Source organism: Hibiscus syriacus, unplaced genomic scaffold (genome assembly GCF_006381635.1).
Source record: "Hibiscus syriacus cultivar Baekdansim isolate YM2019G1 unplaced genomic scaffold, ASM638163v2 tig00111954_pilon, whole genome shotgun sequence".
In the NCBI taxonomy this organism is placed as follows: Eukaryota; Viridiplantae; Streptophyta; class Magnoliopsida; order Malvales; family Malvaceae; genus Hibiscus; species Hibiscus syriacus.
Window position 1 is genome coordinate 1,591,926 of NW_024063221.1, and position 9,307 is coordinate 1,601,232.

Below are 9,307 nucleotides of genomic sequence, written 5' to 3' on the forward strand. Positions count from 1 at the left end.
GGTCAATCCAATAAGAAGCACCATGTGGCTACATGGAGCGATGATGAAGGTTCAGATGAAAAGGAACAAGAAGTGGCAAACTTGTGCTTAATGGCCATCGGGGAAAACTCTCAGGTAACCTCTAACTCGTCTAATTTTGAGGATTATTCTTTTGATGAGTTAGTAGAGGAATATACTGAGTTGGCTTCGGATTATGAGAAATTACTTTTAAAATACAAAAATAATATTTCAAAATTGAAAAATGAAAATAATCTCATATCCAAGACCAACAATGATCTTGAAAGTAAGATCAAAGAATTGAAAATCAAATTAGATGAATTTGGAAAGAAAAATATTGATTTGCATAACTTACTTTCAAGAGTAAATGACAATCATCAAAAATAAAATTGATGATCTTAAAACTTCTTTTGATAAAGTTGGAACAAAACATTTTGAAAATGGAGAAAGTTCAAAATCCAACTTTGTTAGAAAAAAATTTAAAAACTACAATCATAGAGGTCCCGGAGAACCTCTAATGGAAAAATCGTTACAAGTATATGGGTTCCTAAAGAACTTATTACTACTAAATATAAGGATATCCTACAAAATGGATACCCAAGGGGACTAGGATTTTGGAGACTAATGAATATGGACCCAAAAGAAATTGGGTACCAAAAATCAAAATTTAATCTATGTTTGTAGGGAAATGAGCATTGCTACAAGGCACGAGAAACAAGTTCAAACTCATGGTACCTTGATAGTGGATGCCCAATACATATGACTAGAGACAAGAGACGGTTCATTGAGCTTAACCATAAAAATGGAGGAGAAGTGACTTTTGGTGATAATTCAAAAGGTCACATTAGAGGTATAGGTACTATAGGTAATACCTCTTCCATACAAATTAAAAATGTTTTATATGTGAATGTGTTAAAACATAGTCTATTAAGTATATTAGTCAATTTTGCGATAAAGGATTTAATGTCATGTTTGAAACTAATGGTTGTAAAGTCATTGACATTGCATCTAATCAGATTATGCTTGTTGGTCATAGAATAGGAAACATATACATGGTGCATTTAGATTCTATTAATATAACCAATTTATGCCTAGTTGCTAAGGATGAACATGATAGTTGGTTATGGCATAGGAGACTAGGACATACTTGCATGAGTGTTTTTAAAAGACTAATTCAAGGAGATTTAGTAAGAGGGTTACCAAAGCTAAAATTTGATAAAGATAAAATCTGTGATGCATATGCTAAAAGAAAACATCAAAGAGCTTTCTTTAAGTCCATTAAGGATGTATCAACTACTAGAGTATTACAATTGATCCATATAGATCTCTTTGGGCCAATAAGAACTATTAGCTTGGGTAGAAAACAATATTGCTTTGTATTAGTAGATGACTATTCTAGATATACTTGGGTTGACACTATATTATTTTTAAAGAGAAAAGGTAAAGATTTTATTAGTAGTTCAAATTTATATTGATGATATAATATTTGGTTCTACTAATGATGTTCTTTGCCAAGAATTTTCTAAGCTAATGCAGAGTGAATTCGAGATGAGCATGATAGGGGAGATCTCATATTTTTTGGGACTCCAACTCAAGCAAAGAAAAGATGGCATCTTCATCAATCAAGCTAATTACGTCAAGGCTATGCTTAAGAAGTTTGGACTGGAAAATGGTAAACTTCATGCCACTCCAATGAGTTCTTCTACAAAGCTTGACAAAGATGAAGGAGGTAAATGTGTGGATGTTAAATTATATAGGTCAATGATTGGCTCTTTACTTTATCTAACCATAAGTAAACCAGACATTATGTTTAGTGTTTTCTTATGTGCTAGATTTCAATCATACCCTAAGTAATCACATTTACTAGCTGTTAAAAGAATCTTTAGAAAACTTAAGGACACCCTTAGTTTATGCCTTTGGTATCCTAGATACTCTAGCTTTAGCTTGCATGCCTTTTCTGATGCAGATTATGGAGGATGCAAAATAGATAGGAAAAGCACCTCCGGTATTTTCCAATTCCTAGGAAATATGTTGATTTCATGGTTTTCAAAGAAACAAAATTGTGTTGCATTATCTACCACTGAAGTGGAATACATTTCAGCGGGTAGTTGTTGTGCACAAGTTTTATGGATGAAACAACAACTTTTAGATTATGGAATTGAAGTAGGTACCATATCTATCAAGTGTAACAATACTAGTGCTATTTGTCTCACTAAAAATCCCATCCAACACTCTAGAACTAAGCATATTGAAATTAGACATCATTTCATTACAGATCATGTCGCTAAAGAAGATATAGTTCTAGAATATGTTGATACTTTGCATCAATTAGCGGATATTTTTACAATACCTTTAAATAAAGAAAGATTTTGGACACTTAGGAGAGAATTAGGTTTAACTAACCTATATTCACTTAGTGTTTAAAATAAGTTAAGCACTTTTAATTAGAAATGAAAAATGCTTATAAAATAATATTTTTGATTGCATTCTTTGTTATTAGTTAGGGGGAGTTTTTTATTCTTAAAGAAAATTAATTATATGTTCAAATTATGATTAAAGATAGATTTTACTGGTTGAACATAGTTAATTTTCATTATATGAGTTGCCAATACCATTAGAGCAAATTAATTTAGCATTTTGAGTGTTTAAATACATATTTGTTTTTATTTTCTGTGTGCTAGGTATCGATACCCCCTTTGAATGGGTACCGATATCATCCTTGAATGGGTACCAATACCCCCCGTGAGGGTATCGATACCCTCCACAAGTTCTGATTATTAAACGCTCAAAACCCTTTTTGTGCTAAAAACTCTCCTTATCTCTCTCTCACTGTGCATCCATTTCTCTCAAACGACTCTCATCTTTGCTTAAAAACAACGGTTTCAACTCGGATTTCAATCAGTTTTCAACTCCTAATCCTACTAGCATCATTAATTTCGTGCAAGCAACATCAAAATCCACTCAATCTTCATCTTTTAAGGTAATTTTGTTTTAAACCCACTATTTTATTGATTTTGAACTTAGGACTAGTTTTGATAAGTTCTAAGTTGAAATAGTAATCGGGCATTACTTAGATTTTGGTTTAGAACAAACATGTACAACTAATTTCATAAAAAACACAAGATTTAATCAATTTTTTTTAATTTTCGAAATAAAAAAAAATTGTTTTGATTTTAAAATTGTTGTTTTTGATTTAATTGTATTTTGAAAACTACATATTAATTTTTCAAAATTTCCCATTAGGATTAATTTAGAGAACCTTGAAATATTGAGGACTCATTTAAGTTTTGGAAATTGATTGTATTGCATACACATGTTTTAAATTTGCAGGTACCTATTCCGATTTCTAAAACCATGTCCCATTAACGCCCAAGGACATCCTCTAGTCGTTCAAACCGACCACCAAGTCCAACTCAAAACCCACCTCCTATTGAATAAATTCCTAATCCCGATGAACCCGAAATGACTATTCATAATTCGTGCTTTAATGAACTGGTCATAGACAAAATCTCTTCTTTAGGTATTCTCAGTATTTTGAGTCATACAAAATTCGGAAGAACATATTCCTTCTCTTCGAGCTATGGATGCAATAAACTTTAGATATCTTCCTACTCTTCAAGAATGGAAATTTGATAAATTTTTTCATCTCGAACCAGTAGTTTACCAACAACTCGTTCGGATTTTCTATTCAAATGTCGTTTGTATTCAAAACTGAGCTAAAACCAAAACAATATGAATTCGATCCTATCTTCTAGGTAGATTCATCTATATTGACTCAGCCTACATTGCTAACGCATTTGGATTAGATAATGACGGCTTATATAATGAAAAGGAAACAATAGGTTCTCCTTATAAGATTAGGTGACCATCCGGAGGAAAATACTTCACTTTTTGAGGTTTAGACCTTTGGTGGATACATTGTATCCAAAATAATAGGAAAATTAACCTACCTCATATTATATTTGCCGAACTCGTTGAAACTGTAAACCTTGTCCCTAATAAAAAGCTTTGTGAAACTCTTGTTTACGGTTGTCTTCTGAGTAACTTGTTTATCAAAGCCAAGCTTAGAGTACAACTTGATGTGGCATTTCCTCTCAAAAACCAAATTAACTTGACTTCTTTAAAAAAATGGGGATGGAAAAAGGATACGAAAACTAACCAATGGGTTCGAACCTTTGAGCAAACACCAGGAGCTAGTACTTCACGAGCTCACATCCTCCGGCACGGCAGATGATGATGATCCTAAGCTTCAACAACTCATGCAATATATTGATGATGAAGTACCCGAGGACGAGCCGGCACAACAAGACAGTTCAATGCCTCGATACTTTAACTCATTTATGGAGACATTGGATATGAGGTTTGCATCATTGAAGTCTCAATTCACTACTATGGGGACTCAATATTTGGAGAATCAACGAGAGATTTGAGCTACCTGCGAAGCAATGAATAATAAATTCAATGCTGTGGAAGATAGACTCGATACACATACACGAGATGTGGCTAATATATGGGCACATCTATCTCCTCCCGATCCTTATATGGATACTTGACCTTGTCTTGCTCTGCTCTATTTTGCTTGGAACTTAGGTCTTATGTTTTGGATTGATAAAACACTTTGATGTTGTTGGATTGTTATGTTTTTGAATTGTTATGTTTAAATTTGTTTGTTATTGATGATGTTGGATGCTTTGGATATTTGAACTTACTTTCTTATATATATATATATATATTTGGTTTGGTTTGAATTTTCATTTTGAGCTTCATGTTTATTAATTTTTGCATTATCTACATTTTAGATTAATATGACCAATTTACCATTGCATATTATTTATGAATATTGATTTATGATACTAATGGCTAACATTTCTCTTGATTGTGTTCTTAGCAGCTTAAGCTTTAAATTTCTAAATATCAATTGGCTAAAGTTTTTAAAAAAAACAAACCTTGTTTAAAAACAATTATAGAGTCTTTTTGATTTAACAAAAAGGGGGAGAAGTGTTATAGTAAGGGGGTAATTTTACAAAATTGATTTCAAAAATGATTTTCTTGAAAATCTTAAAATTACTCAAATGTTTTGTTATATCAAAAAGTGGGAGATTGTTAAAAACATTTTGATGTTTCGATATAAAAAATTAAGTATAAATGAATTTTAAGATTTTACAAATAATTTCCTAAGTATATTCGATTCAATTATTCGAATTTCAAAATATTACTCCAAGTTTTTCAAATGTCAAAATCAATCCTTACTTAAAGTGTAAAATTATGTTTTAATCTCAAAATATTTTAAAACAAATATTACAAAGTATTTCGAGCCTTAATCGAGCCAAAAATAATTTTTAAATAGAAGGGCTTCAAGAAAAACCAGATTTCCCAAATGGTATCGGTACCCCCTAGATGGTACCGATACCCCCTAGATGGTACATATACCCCATGCTAATTTTGGCTCTGAGAAAATCAGAATGCTCGAATGGTATCGGTACCCCCCAGATGGTACCGATACCCCTAGTCACTTAACGGTCGAAATATTTGAATTTTACACTGTTGGTACAGATACCCTATGAAGAGGTATTGATACCACCCACGCTCCTCGACTGTTTTATTAATTGTTTTTTCACAATAGCGGCTCTATTGACTCCACTAATGATCCCCCAACGTTCAGAAGTGATCCAAGCAGTATTTAAACAAGCTTAGGAGTCATTGATCAACAACAATCAACAAGAATTAAGAGAGCGACAAAGCGAAAGCATCAAACCCCAAGTTTGAGCATTTTCAAGTCTATTTCATTCAATATTCATTTTTGTTTTCAAAAATACTTATTGTGCTCAAATGTATTATTCTTGAGTGTTTTTTCTTTGTTCTAGAATTGTGCAAACATCTTGCCTTGTGAGGTTTTTCTGTATGTTTGCGAAATTTGTATTGTTCTCTTGGGATAGAGTGTTCTTAAGAATTTGGGTTATATTCTTGAGGAATTTGTAAGGTTACTCTTTGTCCTCAAAAGAAAGACAAATTAGTGAATTTTTGGAAAATCCTTAGTGTGGATAGCTAAGGTAGTGGACGTAGACTTTGGTTGAGAAAGTCGAACTACTCTAAATCGCTGTGCAATTATTTTCTATTTTCTGTAAAAGCTTCCACCAAAATTTTTATTACCAATTCACCCCTCTTGGCCGATTCGTCAATCGATTAACTCAATATAAAGACTTCTCAGAGATGTTTGTTAGACAGCTAGCACCAGAATAAGCGTTTGTGGATTCAAGTAACCGACTTAGAGAAATCTCTTTAGAAGCAGCAGGAGCGGGATAGCAAAACCATAGCTGAATTGGAGGCCATTGTGGACATGTTCAAGAAACAAGCAAGTGAGCTTCAGATAGTTCCTTTTGATGGGGATTTCAGTGGCATTTTCATTAGGAACATGCCCACCAAAAGGTGAAAGCTAGAGAGGAAGTTATCCGATATTTCCTGGAACAAATACAAAAAGCAACTCGTCACTTGCACTGTTTAGCAAGGGAAGCTGAAGTGGTCCGACAAGGTATTCAACCAGTGACAGATGAAGAAATAAGACTTGTCAAAAGTTCTTCGGGGTTTAGAGGATTAGTCAAAATGTACCTTGAAGATATTTTTGTCTCTAAAAAATAAAACACTTTTGTCTCAATAAAGATTATTTATAATAACATACATGTTTCCGGATCAATGCCTCTAATTCTTATGCATTATGTATTATTTTCATACCTTTTATTTTATTTATTTTATTATTTTGCATGATTTTACATTTCACATTAACTAACAGAAATGTCTCAAAATAAGATGGAACAAACACCGGATATACCTCAACAAGCCTTGGATCCACCAAGCTGGAGCAGTATCGTCTACGCTGCACCAGAAAGTCAAGTTTGTCATCGACGGGGCTCTGGTAATTGTAAATGATGACGAAGATATCGTGGCGAGTGTGAGTGCTGATGCCCCATACATCAAAGGAAATGATGAAGCGGTAGAATGTTCATTCTACTCCTTAGAGTTTGTGAATGCCATATTTTTGGCTGAAGGATTAAGATTTCTAAACCCTGGCTCTCTGAACGCACTAAAATGGAGATCAAACAGACCTTGGGAAGAGGTGCTAAGGTGGGAAGAGGATTTGGGAGTTGTTGCAAGGAATGATTAACCCCGTTATTCCTATAATAAAGCTATACCAGTTTGGGCTTGGTTTTCAGCCCAACCAATAACAAAAGATGAAGGAAATCCAGAAAAACCGAGACTGAAGGTTAGCATATTAAACGGGAAAGATTTTTAATGGGAACCCATGGTTTTCCCACCTCTTTATGAAACTTTTAAATCTGGTGGTTATGATTTTGAGACGACCTCACCAGATTTAGAGGCTGCTTTGAAAGATTGGAGTATTAACACTATAATCGCAGAAAATGTTGAAAATATGGACGGGTCAGCAATCCTCCCTTTGCCATCTGATTGGTGCTTAGCAACTGGACGGCTGAAGAATTACCTATGGTTTTCAAATTTCTTTCAGAGTAATACTCAAACTATCCATATTCACCTACTCCAGGGGCAATAGGTTATTTTTGTAAAGGTCCCAAGATAATGATAATGTAGGTACTGATGATACTGACCAGGAAGTGGATTTTGAACAGTTTGTTTGTCTTGGGAAAGTTGATGAATATGACAATGAAGACGAATGCAATTTACCTTCCAAATTGTTAATAATGATAGAAAGAGAAGACAAGCAAATATTGCCTCATAAAAAGAAAAACAAAGTCCTGAATCTGGGTACAGAAGATAAGAGAAAGGGAGTCAAAATTGGCACAACTCTCTCAACTAAAGTAAGACGAAACTTAATATTCTTCCTTAAGAATACAAAGATGTGTTTGCATGGTCATATCAAGACATGTCGGGACTAGATACAGATATGGTAGTCTATAAACTACCCATCAAACCAGAATGCAAACCGGTGCAACAAAAGCTAAGGAGAATGAGACCCGAAATGCTCATTAAAATCAAGAAAGAGGTCAAGAAACAATTTGATGACAGCTTCCTTCAAGTGGCCGAGTATCCGGAATAGGTGGCTAACACAGTTTCGGTTCCAAATAAAGATGGAAAAGTACTCATGTGTGTTGATTACCGAGAGCTGAACAAGTCAAGTCCCAAAGATAACTTTCCTCTTCCGCACATTGACACTTTGGTCGATAATACTGATGGGAATACTTTCTTCTCATTCATTGACATATTTTTAGGATATAACAAGAAATTGAGGTTTATGTCGATGACATGATTGTCAAAGCATAAACCGAAGATGAACATGTCGAGAATCTGAGAAAGCTGCTTCAAAGATTAAGAAAATTCCAGCTGAAACTGAACCCCAACAAATATACCTTCGGGGTAATATCCGGAAAGCTGTTAGGGTTCATGGTCAGCAGGAGAGGTATCGAAGTTGATCCAGATAAATTCAAATCCATCCAGAATTTACCTCCCCCACTAACACATAAATAGGTTCGATATTTTTTGGGTAGGTTAAATTACATAGCGCGGTTCATATCTCAATTAACTGACAAGTGCGACCCAATTTTTCGCCTTCTTTGAAAACAAATAACTCAGGAACATGGGATAAGGATTGCCATACTATATTCGAGGAAATAAAAGAATACTTATCTCACACTCCTATCTTATTGTCCCTCATTCAGGGTAAACCTCTATTCTTGTATTTATCCATATTCGAGAATTCAATTGGGTGTGTTCTAGGTCAGCATCATGAATCTGAAGTAAGGAAAGGGCCATTTACTACCTGAGCAAGAAGTTCACTAATTGCGAAATCAGATATCCTCCCATCGAAAAGCCCGATGGCAGATGCTGTTATCTGAATTTGACATCGAATACGTAAGCCAAAAAGCTATAAAGGAAAGTGCCATATCGGATTTCTTAGCTAGCAGAACTGCTGAAAATTATGAGCCACTAGACTTTGACTTCCCAGATAAAGATTAGCATGGCCACTGCGCAAGGATGACACGCACAAATCGAGAAATGGTCTAAATTTTTTCGACACTAGATTTGGGAGTATTCCTTTTCCTTCTTTTTGTTTTTAAATTCGACATATGTTTTGGGACAAAACGGATTAAATGAGGGAGGAAGGATAAACATGCCAATTTTTTTGACTTATTTGATTGTTTGAAATTGAGATATTCTGATATTGATGTGTTGGGATCGTTGGTTACTAATCTTGAATTTCACTTTATACTCTTGTTTCCTTTTGGATTATGACCATGTTTTGATCGAATTTAATTTGCATGATTGGTTATTGATATAGCTG

At 34.1% G+C, this 9,307-nt stretch overlaps 1 pseudogene; it reads left to right on the forward strand.

The window, feature by feature from the left end:
- The first annotated feature begins 8,973 nt into the window (after positions 1-8,973).
- Positions 8,974-9,036, forward strand: LOC120173547 (annotated as a pseudogene).
- Positions 9,037-9,307: the final 271 nt, after the last annotated feature.